The following is an 11,664-nucleotide window of genomic DNA, read 5'->3' as shown; positions in this document are numbered from 1 at the left end:
AATTATGCTTTTTATTATTGGTTTTATTTGTGTGTATTATGTTATTGATTTATTGTTTTTATTGGTGTGTATTATTTTATTAATTTATTGTTAGGATAAATTATGCATTGTATAGTTGTTTATTTGTGTGTAAATTTTTAAATCTTTTATCTTTTTTTAATTTTCTCTTGTCCAATTGTGTTTTATGTACAGCACTTTGGTCAGTGGTTGCTGTTTTTAAAGTGCTTTATAAATAAACTTGGCTTGGCTTGGCTTGGCTTTAACAGGCGTGTCAGCTGAAGAGCAGGCTGCCAGTAGGCTCAGAACAGGACCTGCCCAACTCCTCCTGTGAGTAAGAAAAAGAGGGCCAATGGAAGGAAAACCCTGACCACCCTGGACCACACCAATCTAATTCAATTTATGGACAAATTATTTCCTAATCTGCATCAAAATCCTATTTTTTTAAATGCATACTCTACTGTGCTTAGGTTAGGGTTACATTATCATTTAGGGACCTCATGATGAACCTACAGTGGCATATATATATATATATATATATATATATATATATATATATATATATATATATATATATATATATATATGCCACTTATGGAATGCCATTTAGGAAATTATATATATATAAAAATAAGAGTCTGAATATATTGAATGAAAGCTGTGGTCACGGAAGCGCCATCTAGTGTTTTCGTTACGTAAAGCGCATAATGTCGCTACAAGAAGCGGCACTATGAGTCAATCTGCAGTTCATCTTCACTGTTTCATCGTGGAAGACCAAATGCAGCGAACCTCTCAGGTCAGACAGCTCCTGCATGCAAGCTAACATTACGCAGAACATGCACAGGCACCCTCCACAACAACAGGCCCTGTCTAGAATCTGAGATGTGGATGTGGAAGGCATGTTCTGCTTAATGTTAGCTTGATACGCAGGAGCTGTCTGACCTGAGAGATTCACTGAATAAAACTCTTCATCAGTAGTATGATTAGGAACACTGCTGCTAGCATTATGTTGGCCAGTTCATGCATTTGCCAGGGTGTTAATTAGCTACTCATTATTTCGGATTTCTGCCACTAAATTCCCTGCAGATTGACTCATAGTGCCATTTCTTGTAGCGACATTATCTGCTTTACGTAACGAAAACACTAGATGGCGCAAGAGCTTCCGTGACGTCAGTTTTCATTCAATATATTCAGACTTTCATTCAATATATTCAGACTTTCATTCAATATATTCAAGTTTCGTTCCATATATTCAGACTTTCATTCAATATATTCAAGTTTCGTTCCATATATTCAGACTTTTATTTTTATATATATATAATAATTTCCTAAATGGCATTCCATAATATATATATATATATATATATATATATATATATAGTATATATATATATATATATATATATATAGATATATATATATCTAATATATATATATATATATATATATATAATGTATATATATGTATATATATGTGTATATATATATATATATATATATATATATAATATATATATATATATATAATGTATATATATGTATATATATATATAATGTATATATATGTTATATATATATATAGAGAGAGAGAGATAGAGATAGAGAGAGAGAGTTCTTAGAAATAACTCTTATATAGTTGGAAATCTTTTCCCCTTAAATGGTGCCACATTTTTAAGGAAGAGGACTGAGGTTGAGGTCAGGACTGCAGGCAGTCCTGACCCCAGGTGGTCCTGACCCAACCCCCACTGACATTTGTGAGATCAGCTTGGATGTGCTCTTGTGCCACAGTGACCAACACAACCACATTGGCTGACTTGCGACAAATACTGGTTGAAGAATGGGATGCCATCCCACCGCAGTGCGACCAAACTGGTGACCAGCATGAGGAGGAGGTGCCAGGCTGCTGTGGTTGTGTATGTTTCTTTCACATGCTGATGAAGCCCCTGTTTGTTAAATGGATAAATTATTAGAATCAGAAGGTTTTTATTGCCATATGTGTGAACAGGTTCACAGCATTAGGAAATTGCTGCGGTACTTCGTGCTTACAGAAAAAAAACAAATAAGTATAAAAGCTATAAGACAATATACAAGTATACAAATTGCAAATATACAGAGATATTAGAGCTATAACTATAGCACAATATTACAAAATTACAAAATATACAGTGCAGAGACTAATTAAAATGGATGTGCAGAGACTAATTAAAATGGATGATTGAAACCTGTCTTGTTTCTTCAGATTTCAATCATCCAATCCAATCCAATAAATGACACCAAACAAGAGTCAATAGCAGAATAAGCTGTTTGGTATTGGCAGAAAGTGGCACCATTTAAAGGGGAATGAATAGTGTTGTGTCCTGATAGTGATGTTGTATATGTGTGTTAAAGAAATTCTCCTCAGACACAGTGTCTTTGAATAACATAGATTTATTACAAGGAAGAACAGTGTCGTATCGAACACTCCTGGATGTGCTCGGGAGAGACCGCCAATCGTCTTCTCTCCCAATGTACAAAAAGTGTCCGCTTATACACCATAGATGTTCTGCTCCCAGTATATGTTACACATGACTTTACCTTTAGGGCTGGCTAAAGCCACTCCCAGAGGAAGGCACATTTGTTCTTGTCAGTCTGACCGAGGAGACCTCTGACCCTGGGCAATTCCATCTGTATTTCCCATGTATATATCATGATCATTTCCTACACCCCATTTGCTAAAGGTATTTATTTTAAACTTCAAATGGATCAACGCTGATGGTGCTACCTGCATCTATATGAATACTTACTTTTTACAACTTCAGACGTCTTTGTCTTCAGTGGAGCTTTCAGGACTACCTGATATTAATGAATTACAGAAGTAATAAATGCATGAATTAGCTTTTCAGTCTCATTCTGAGACAAGATGTTTCTAAGTTTAGAACTATTGCACAAATGCAAGAAAGCAGTCCTACATAATCTGCAGTGTCTTGTGTGCGTGTCCTAAGATACTAGGTGGAAAGGTTATTTCCTCTTTTTATGCCCTTTAACTTGCTGCTAGCAGTCTGAGGGGCATGCTCATTTCCCCTGCAGGTGCACTTTTAAATTAAATAAATCATTGGACCATTCAGCCCCATTTGATTTCCTTTAAAAAGTTAACTTTGCTGCCATTACAACAAAAATTGCAACCTACCTTATGTTATGGAAAATTATGAAAATGTACCATTTATTAATACAACTTTCATTATGGCCATCACTTAACTACCAGACAACTCACTAAAATGACATTTATATGAGATTAGTAAAGTAGAACAGTGGTGTCAGTGTGTATTTGTGCTGACTCATGCAGGGATGGGCCACACGAGAAACTGGGACTGTTGCACAGTGCTGCAACCAATAAGCTTATAAAGAGATTAAGCTGAACTCAGCTCTGCTAATATTAACTTTATCAGTTTATAAGCTTATTGATGTGGCCCTCCACAACAGTCTCAGTTTCTCATGTGGCCCTTTGGGAAGACTAATTGCCCTCCCCTGGTCTAATGTGTCGTGTATGCCATGTATAATGTCTTATCTTTTTTTTTTCCAGACTACAAGAAATTTTAACAATTTTGACAATGGAGTGTGGTTTTTGGCTCAGCTGCAGGAGAAGAGGTGAGACAGAGTGATTCAGTGAGCTTTGCCAAGTGAGGTGGTTGGCACACCTGTTGTGCATTTGTCAGAAAAGTGCTGGGGGTTGTGGTTACTCATTAGTAACTACATTTCATGACATAGACACACATAGACATTCATGCTTACTCACACAAACACAGCTTAACAAAATTGTTGGCTTTTGTATCAAACATCACATTTGTCATCACTTTGACCTTCAGATCAATCTATTGACCTCAAAGGAGAGGTCAGAAGTCAAATGTGACATATTAAAAATTTTTATGTGGTACTTTCTATATGGTGACAATAAAAACCACATTTGAAAGAATCATAGTTTCCAAGTTATAAGGTTTTTGTCAATTTTTGACCAATAAATCATTATGTTGACCTTGAAGACCTTGGTGGATGTAAGCCAAATTTTAATGGGTTCTAAACATGACCCCACTCTACACCCCTACAAAGTTTAATCAGAATTCATTCAAAACTTTTTGAGCTGTCATCTTTACAGGCAGAATGACAAACATGTAAATGCTGCCAAAAATATCTTCCTTGTTGGAGGTCATAGACACACTGATTAATGTTACATGGGTCAAAAGTCAAAGTGGTGAAATACCCAGTAGTTCCCCTGAGTTTGTTAACGTGTTCGTTATTTGTGAAGGAAGAAACCTGAAACGCTTTAATTAAAAAAGTAAGACATTTAATATATTAAAGAATCAGAAGATATCACACACATGCACATGTGGGAGACAGGCCTGTGTGTGCTCTGTCTCCCTCCTCTCTGAGCCCGTGTTCCTCACTAACCATGATAGTTTTATACTGCCACCATCTACAGGTAAACAGAGTCTGTGTGCTGCGGGTTGGCCTCGTCATTGGTCTTGTCCAGTGCGGTTTTTTTATGACTCAGATTCCTCTCATCAGCGATAAAGCCTTGTACAAATAGGCACATCTTCTCCCCTGATGTTTCGAGCAATTTTATCCAGATTAATAACAGAACATGGTGATGCTTTAATTGTATGTACTGTGGCCGAACCTCCAAGATAAGATGCACTGAGACTGAGAAGTTAGTCTGGCACTTTCTAATGCTTAATGTATCTATTTATTTATTAAATTGTCTGTTGTTTGCTTGAGCCACTCTTTATTAATTAATTTCCTGGAGTTTACTTTTAAACATTTGTCCATTTGTCACTTTATTTTTTGGGTAAAAAAATAAAACCCCAACAAGTTCATTGAAGAATAATGCACTGATTCTCGAAGTGCTGGGTCATGAGAGGTGGGGTGTTGTAAAACTGCCCCCCCATCTTTAGTATTGTGGTGTCTGTACTGCTATGTTAAACTCTATCTGTCCATGTATGGTTTCTTCCTTAAGGCCTGTATTGATTTTGTCCAAAAAAGGGTAACTTCAGATGAATATAAAGGTTTGACATCAGCACAAAGGAATGCACAAAGGGCCCCTTGGGGTCCTCTTGCTTTCCAAATAAGGAGCGGACCATACTGCCAGCTATATGTTATACCTCTGGGGATGGTTGAAGCTGTTTTTTATAGCCATATATGGGAAAGTTAGGAATGTGGGGGTTTGGCCAACACTATATAACCTTTGTGATCTCTTTTCTGAACTGAGTTAGGACGATTGGCTTGTGCCTCTCCCAGATGGCTTTTGGAAGCATCTGTTAGACACCGTCTATTTTATAATAAACCTCATGTTTACATTAAAGACGTGTCGCGAGGGTCATTTCTTCAAGAGCACATTCATCTAAGAAGATACAGCAAAATCCACACACTTGCAGTGGGGGTTGGGTACCTGCCAGCAGAGAAGCAGAGCCTAATGGCAAATCCAACTGATGAGTTTAGGATTTCCTGAATTTTAACAGTGTAGACTAAGAAACAAAGACACACTAAGAAGTGTGGTAACTGTGGTTCACTTGTATGCATATCTACTGATAACAATGTTGCTCTTTGTTATGTACACAAATGCCTCTGTGATTTACACATTTAATATCTTTTAAGCATCTTTCAAAAAAATCTGTTAATAGCAAACATGGACAAAGAAAGTTTTCTCAAGGAATGCTTTTTTCTTCAGCGTTTATTGACTCTGCTCTTCATTAGTCACCTGCTGTGGTCATTTTTAAGATTTTTGTATTTGTGTTTAGCAAGAATCCAAAAGTCAGAATCTGAATTTGAGAAGACAAATTTAGGCTTTAACCCCAGTGTTGACATGACAAATGCTTGTAGAAACAGTTATTGTGTACAAGCTACTTTCCTTTATTTAACTTCATGCTTGCAAATGCTGAAAGTAACCGCAGCACTCACTGATGTGTGTGCAGAGACTGATGACCATTCTTATTATCACCATGGCCATGGTGCAATTTGTTTTGCTGGCTTATAATTGTCTGTTGAGAACATCAGATTTCATGTTGCTGCAAGTTAAACCTGAAACACACCTGTTACAGCTGATGCCAGGAAAGCAAGGTGAAGGATCCAAACACAGGCAAAGTGGGAGCGCAGGAATAGGTTTCAGATGGTTTATTGAAAAAGAAATATATGGTTGACTTGTAATATACATGTCATTTCCTCTGGAAAATAGTGTCAGGGTCCTGGGCCGTGCGCCCAGCGTGTTGTGTTTAGTTCTTTTTAGGTTCTGTTGTTTCTGAAGTCGATGCCCTTCAGTGTGTTGAAGAAATTCTCCGTTGACAAAGTCTTTGTGAATAGCATAAAGTTTATTACAGAAAAACAATGTCGATACGAATACTCCAGAATTGCATTCGGGAGAGGCTCCTGCTAATCGTCTCTCTCCCAGAGAATCAGAAAGTTTCAGTTAATATACCATGAAGCATCCTGTTTTCTGTTGCCCATGTTCCTGACAACTGTTTCGTGATGCACATAACTTTCCCTCTAGCAGTGTTTCCCAACCACTGTGCCGTGGCACATAAGTGTGCCATAAGAAATCATCATGTGTGTCGTGGAAGATTATCCAGATGAAAAAAGAGAGATGCAGAGCTGTTGAGGAAGATCTCTGTGTGTGTGTTTCTTCAAGTCCTGCAAGAATATCAGCTTTGTGTTCAACTAGACAGGCCCAGATTTCACACAGAGTAAGTAAAAATTGAGACTAGATTTTCATTATATTTTGATAAATATACTTTTTGTGACATTTTTGTTTGGTGTGTAGGATACATTTTAGGGGTCTCCATATTCCTTTTTGACTGCAAATTAAAACCCAATTGAAACCATAGTTACCAACAATTGCACACACTTTGTGCAGTTTGGGATTCAAATCCATACACGTGCATGTGGTCACTTTTTGTCATCCCATTCTCAGTGCAGTCCAGTGTGTAAAGCAGCCAGCATGTCACCACTGCCATGTATATCAAAGTAAAGGCAGTGATAGCACTATTTTCAGTGTTTGGGTTACCTTACCTTACCTAAGGTGCCCTAAGCCCAACCCTATAAGTCTCCCCCTAGAAGTACACCTTACTGCACAACGTTGCCCTGAGGTAACGAAAAGAAAAACTGAATTTCTGAAAATAGAAAATTCAAAAAAATTCAAAAAACCTGACAAAATCCCTTTCTACAACTTCATAAACACTCCTGTATTTTTTTAATTTAGGATTTATGTCATTTTAAATGATTACTAGGGCAATTATTCTTACCTTCTTCTCACACCATATGCTGCTTGAACAAGGTGTCAGAAAAGGATGTCCCGCCTACAAATCATGCTTGATAGTGACTCCAACATGTTGTTGGACTGAAATTTAATCCTTTTTAAAACATTCTGATTGGTTTGCATCATTTAAGTTCACATGTACTGGGCGTGGGGCTTAAAAAAACTTTCTGTTGCCCCAGGGCAATGCTGTGCTGTAGAGGGATAAGGGCTATTCTAGCAGGCCTCAAATCCTCCCACCACTTTTAGACACACAGTATGCATTTTAAGTTAAGTATAAAAAGGCAGTTTAGTTGCAAATAAACAAAAGTAGGAATAATAACTTTAAATGTCAGCATTGGAGTGATAAAAATATTTCCAACAGGTGGTGTGCCTTGTGATTTTTCTAATGTGAAAATGTGTGCTGTGACTTAAAAAGGTTGGGAAACACTGCCCTATAGGACTGACTGGCACCAGCCCCAAGACACAGAAAACCTTATCTGTAGATTATCCTTAGCCTTTTGGAACTGAATATATATGATCAGGAAATATCTGGCCCCTAGGCCTTGTGACCCAGGAGAGGCTTCTCATCCCTCAATGCCCTTTCTCAGTAAAAAAGCAAAAACATACAGAAATTACACACATCATGCACCAGATACCTCAGTTCTGTTTTCACTGAGTTCTCCGTTGTGTTTCCAGTTTGTTTTGGTTTTGTTTATTCATCTTAGTTCCTGTCCTGTTATACTGTCCTGTTATACTGTAAATAGTCCGGCACATCATGCACATTGTATATAGTGTTATTATTATTAGTAGTATTAAGGTTAATATTGTTTGTTGATTTTATATATATTCTTTTCTTAATAGTGTGAATTATTATATCTTTATTTATATTTATAATAACTGCGGCTGCTGTTACACCCAAATTTCCCCTCTGTGGGACAATAAAGGCTGTTTCTTCTTCTTCTTCTTCTTCTGTTATTAGTTATTGCTATTTACATATTGATTTGCTAGTTCCCTTTGTACCTGTCTCCCTTCTGTTTTAGTGTCTGTCCCGTCCCTCTGTCAAGTCTCTGGTCTGAGGTGTTTTTGTTGTGTTGTTTATTTCCTGTGCAGTGTGTCAAGTCTGCGTTTCTGTCTCCACCTAGTTTCTTGTTTTTGACAGTCCCCTGTGCCCTGTGGTTTGTCTAGTTTTGCTTTCCCTCATCTCATTTGTTTAATTACATTCAGCTGTGCCCCTCACCTGCTGTCTGTTCCCTGATTATCTAGTGTCTGTATTTAAGTCCTCAGTCTGTGTCTGTTTTTTGTTGTGTTGTTGTTTCCCTGCTTTGTGTCACCTTGCCTGTAAACATTTTTTTTTTTTTTTTTAACTGAATTTGCATAGTCACTGGTTCTATTTCCTTTCTCCTGAAAGGACCTATATCAACTTTCATCAGCGGAGATTACATCCCTAGAAATATGTTCCTCTTCTTCTTACTGAAGTCAAAAGCATTGTAGGAGTCGAAGGACGGTGAATTCAGCATAATTTATTTGCTTGTTTGTTTTTGGTAACCACCGTGAGCTATGGATGAGTAAATTATCCAGGTATTGTCATAAACGGCATCAGTTTTCTTTCTTTCTTTGCTTTACCAATGATGCAGTATTATACTGTAACAGTAGTCCCAAATGGTTGTTTTTTAAAAGTAAATGATGCAGGCTGTGAAAGTCTGAAGTTTTATAAACATACACACACAAAAAAAAGTTTGGTACTTTGTGGTAAAGGAAGGCAGGGCTCTTTCTGTGAGTTCAAGTATATGTTTGTTGCAGATGTGGGGAGACTGGAGCTTTGTTAGTAACTCTTGACAAACTCATTTCCCTTAGATACAGGCCCGACTGCTTTCACCATAGTTTTGCTTAAGAAAGACTGGACATGGAATGTAACTGTTGTTTTGAATGGAAAAGCTGATTTAAAGATTCGCTCTCTGTTTACAACCAAGTTTAAATAAATCCAAAAAGGAATGGTAGTTTTAACAGTCTAAAAAAAACAAAACAAAATACATATTCACCATAGTCGCTGGATAAAACAAAATAATGAATCCATGCAGGAAACTCTAAAAAGCCTTCACCTGAGCGAAGTTGGTCTTGTCCACATTCATCTACACAGCCCAAATCCTTGACACATATGATAACAGAACTAATGCAAATTAAATATATTTTGGAGAGACACAGTCCCACAAGGAGGATGGGTTGGGGGAGCTGTAAACATACCTAATTTGAAACGGACAAGTGTGGATGGGGTACCGGCAAAGGTGTGCCACTTCGGAAATGACGTGTTTGAGGTTGGCACGCGTACACCTGTTGACAATGACAGTTTTTACCCTGATAAAGAATATTTAAAAGTCACTTGATGATAAATATATGATTGAAGTGAAAGTTGTTCTTTTATTTGCACAACAAAAGTTACTGAAGAATTAAATATGAATGAGTTTGTTATCTAAATAAAGTAACACCTAGGCATTTCTGTTATTGTTTTGTTGAGGTGGGGTTTGAAAATATTTCTTCCTGCAAAGTGAGGAATCACAGAAAAAGTCTGAGAACCACTGGAATAATGCATTCCGAGTGTTTTGTTTCACATATGAGGTAAACCATGTTATATATTCACATATCTTACAAGGTAAAGGTCTATGAGCACATCTAGTGTCTTTTAAAAGAGATTTGGACACAAACCAGGAAATGATTGGTACATAAATTGAAGTTGGATACAATTAAAACTCAGAATAGGAGGGTTAAAGATGTATTCATAGGTATTTAAATATGCAATAAGGTTTTGTCTTCTCTAGCTACTCCACATATATATCTGTACATAGGGACTCAGGTACAAGTCAACCTGTCAACAATCACATATATTTCTTTTTCAATAAATGCCCTCCCACTGGCATCAGCTGTAACAGGTGTGTTTCAGGTTGAACTTGCAGCAACATGAACTCTGACGTTCTCAACAGACAATCATAAGCCAGCAAAACAAATTGCACCATGGCCATGGTGATAATAAGAATGGTCATCAGTCTCTGCACACACATCAGTGAGTGCTGCGGTTACTTTCAGCATTTGCAAGCATGAAGTTAAATAAAGGAAAGTAGCTTGTACACAGTAACTGTTTCTGCAAGCATTTGTCATGTCAACACTGGGGTCAAAGCCTAAATTTGTCTTCTCAAACTCAGATTCTGACTTTTGGATTCTTGCTAAACACAAATTAAAAACTCTTAAAAATGACCACAGCAGGTGACTAATGAAGAGCAGAGTCAATAAAGGAAAAAAGCATTCCTGGAGAAAACTTTCTTTGTTCGTGTTTGCTATTTACAGATTTTTTTGAAAGATGCTTAAAAGATATTAAATGTGTAAATCACAGAGGCATTTGTGTACATAACAAAGAGCAACATTGTTATCAGTAGATATGCATACAAGTGAACCACAGTTACCAGTATGTGTCCTTTCCAATGTCTTCCACAACAGGGTTCAAGCAGCAGTAAAGATCAACACTAGTTCAACACCACAGGTTACATTCAGGAAAAAAAAAAAAAAAAATTAAGTATGATCATCAATCCTTTTTTTTAATTTCAGCAAATAACCCATCCCACAATTATTCTCCACACAACACACTTCTTAGTGTGTCTTTGTTTCTTAGTCTCTGCACCGTTAAAACTCAGGAAATCATTAACTCATCAGCTGGATTTGCTCTGCTTCACTGCTGGCACCCCACCCCCCAAAACCCCGTGCACGTGTGTGGATACTAAAGATTGGGGGCAGGGTTCCTAAACTCCATTTTGCTTAGGAAGGTTCCTCTCTGACCTGGAGACCTGTTGTGTCTTGATAGCAATTTTCAGGCATCCAGAGCATCAGACACCTCACTTCCTTTAGCACAGGATACGCGGGCACCATACTTTATTAAAGGAGAGGGTTCTTCTTATTTAAATTTGCATTAGCATTAATACCAGTTGCTGTATTGCAGCCTTTAGGATTATCACGAGTTAATTTTAATCTGCTGGGATAAGTGATGGATGGAGGGAATTTAAATTAATAGAAATCCTAAACAAGGAGGAAGAAAGTTTTTTCATTTTATGGGGGTATGCAGCTGATACACTAAGCAGGGCAAATTATTGTGATGTTGTATCCGCAGGATGATCTACTATACCCAGCCAGCTCACTTAAGTTATAACCAGCATTCTACCGAGAGCAAATTAGCGGCTCAAAAACCAGCAGACCCAATGAGGGAATATGAGCGAGTGATAATAATAGAGTCTGAGCTTTACGCATGTTTTCTCTTTGAAAACAGCGAAGGAATCCAGACGGCTGTGAGGAAGATGAAGGAGAATCAGTATGTTTTTAAGGATAACTCTCCTGGTAGGAAACGCTGCGCACTGTGCGTGAAGTCCTGA

This window comes from Archocentrus centrarchus, chromosome 11, assembly GCF_007364275.1.
Source record: "Archocentrus centrarchus isolate MPI-CPG fArcCen1 chromosome 11, fArcCen1, whole genome shotgun sequence".
NCBI classification, from domain to species: domain Eukaryota; kingdom Metazoa; phylum Chordata; class Actinopteri; order Cichliformes; family Cichlidae; genus Archocentrus; species Archocentrus centrarchus.
Note: the sequence above shows the minus strand (reverse complement) of the source record.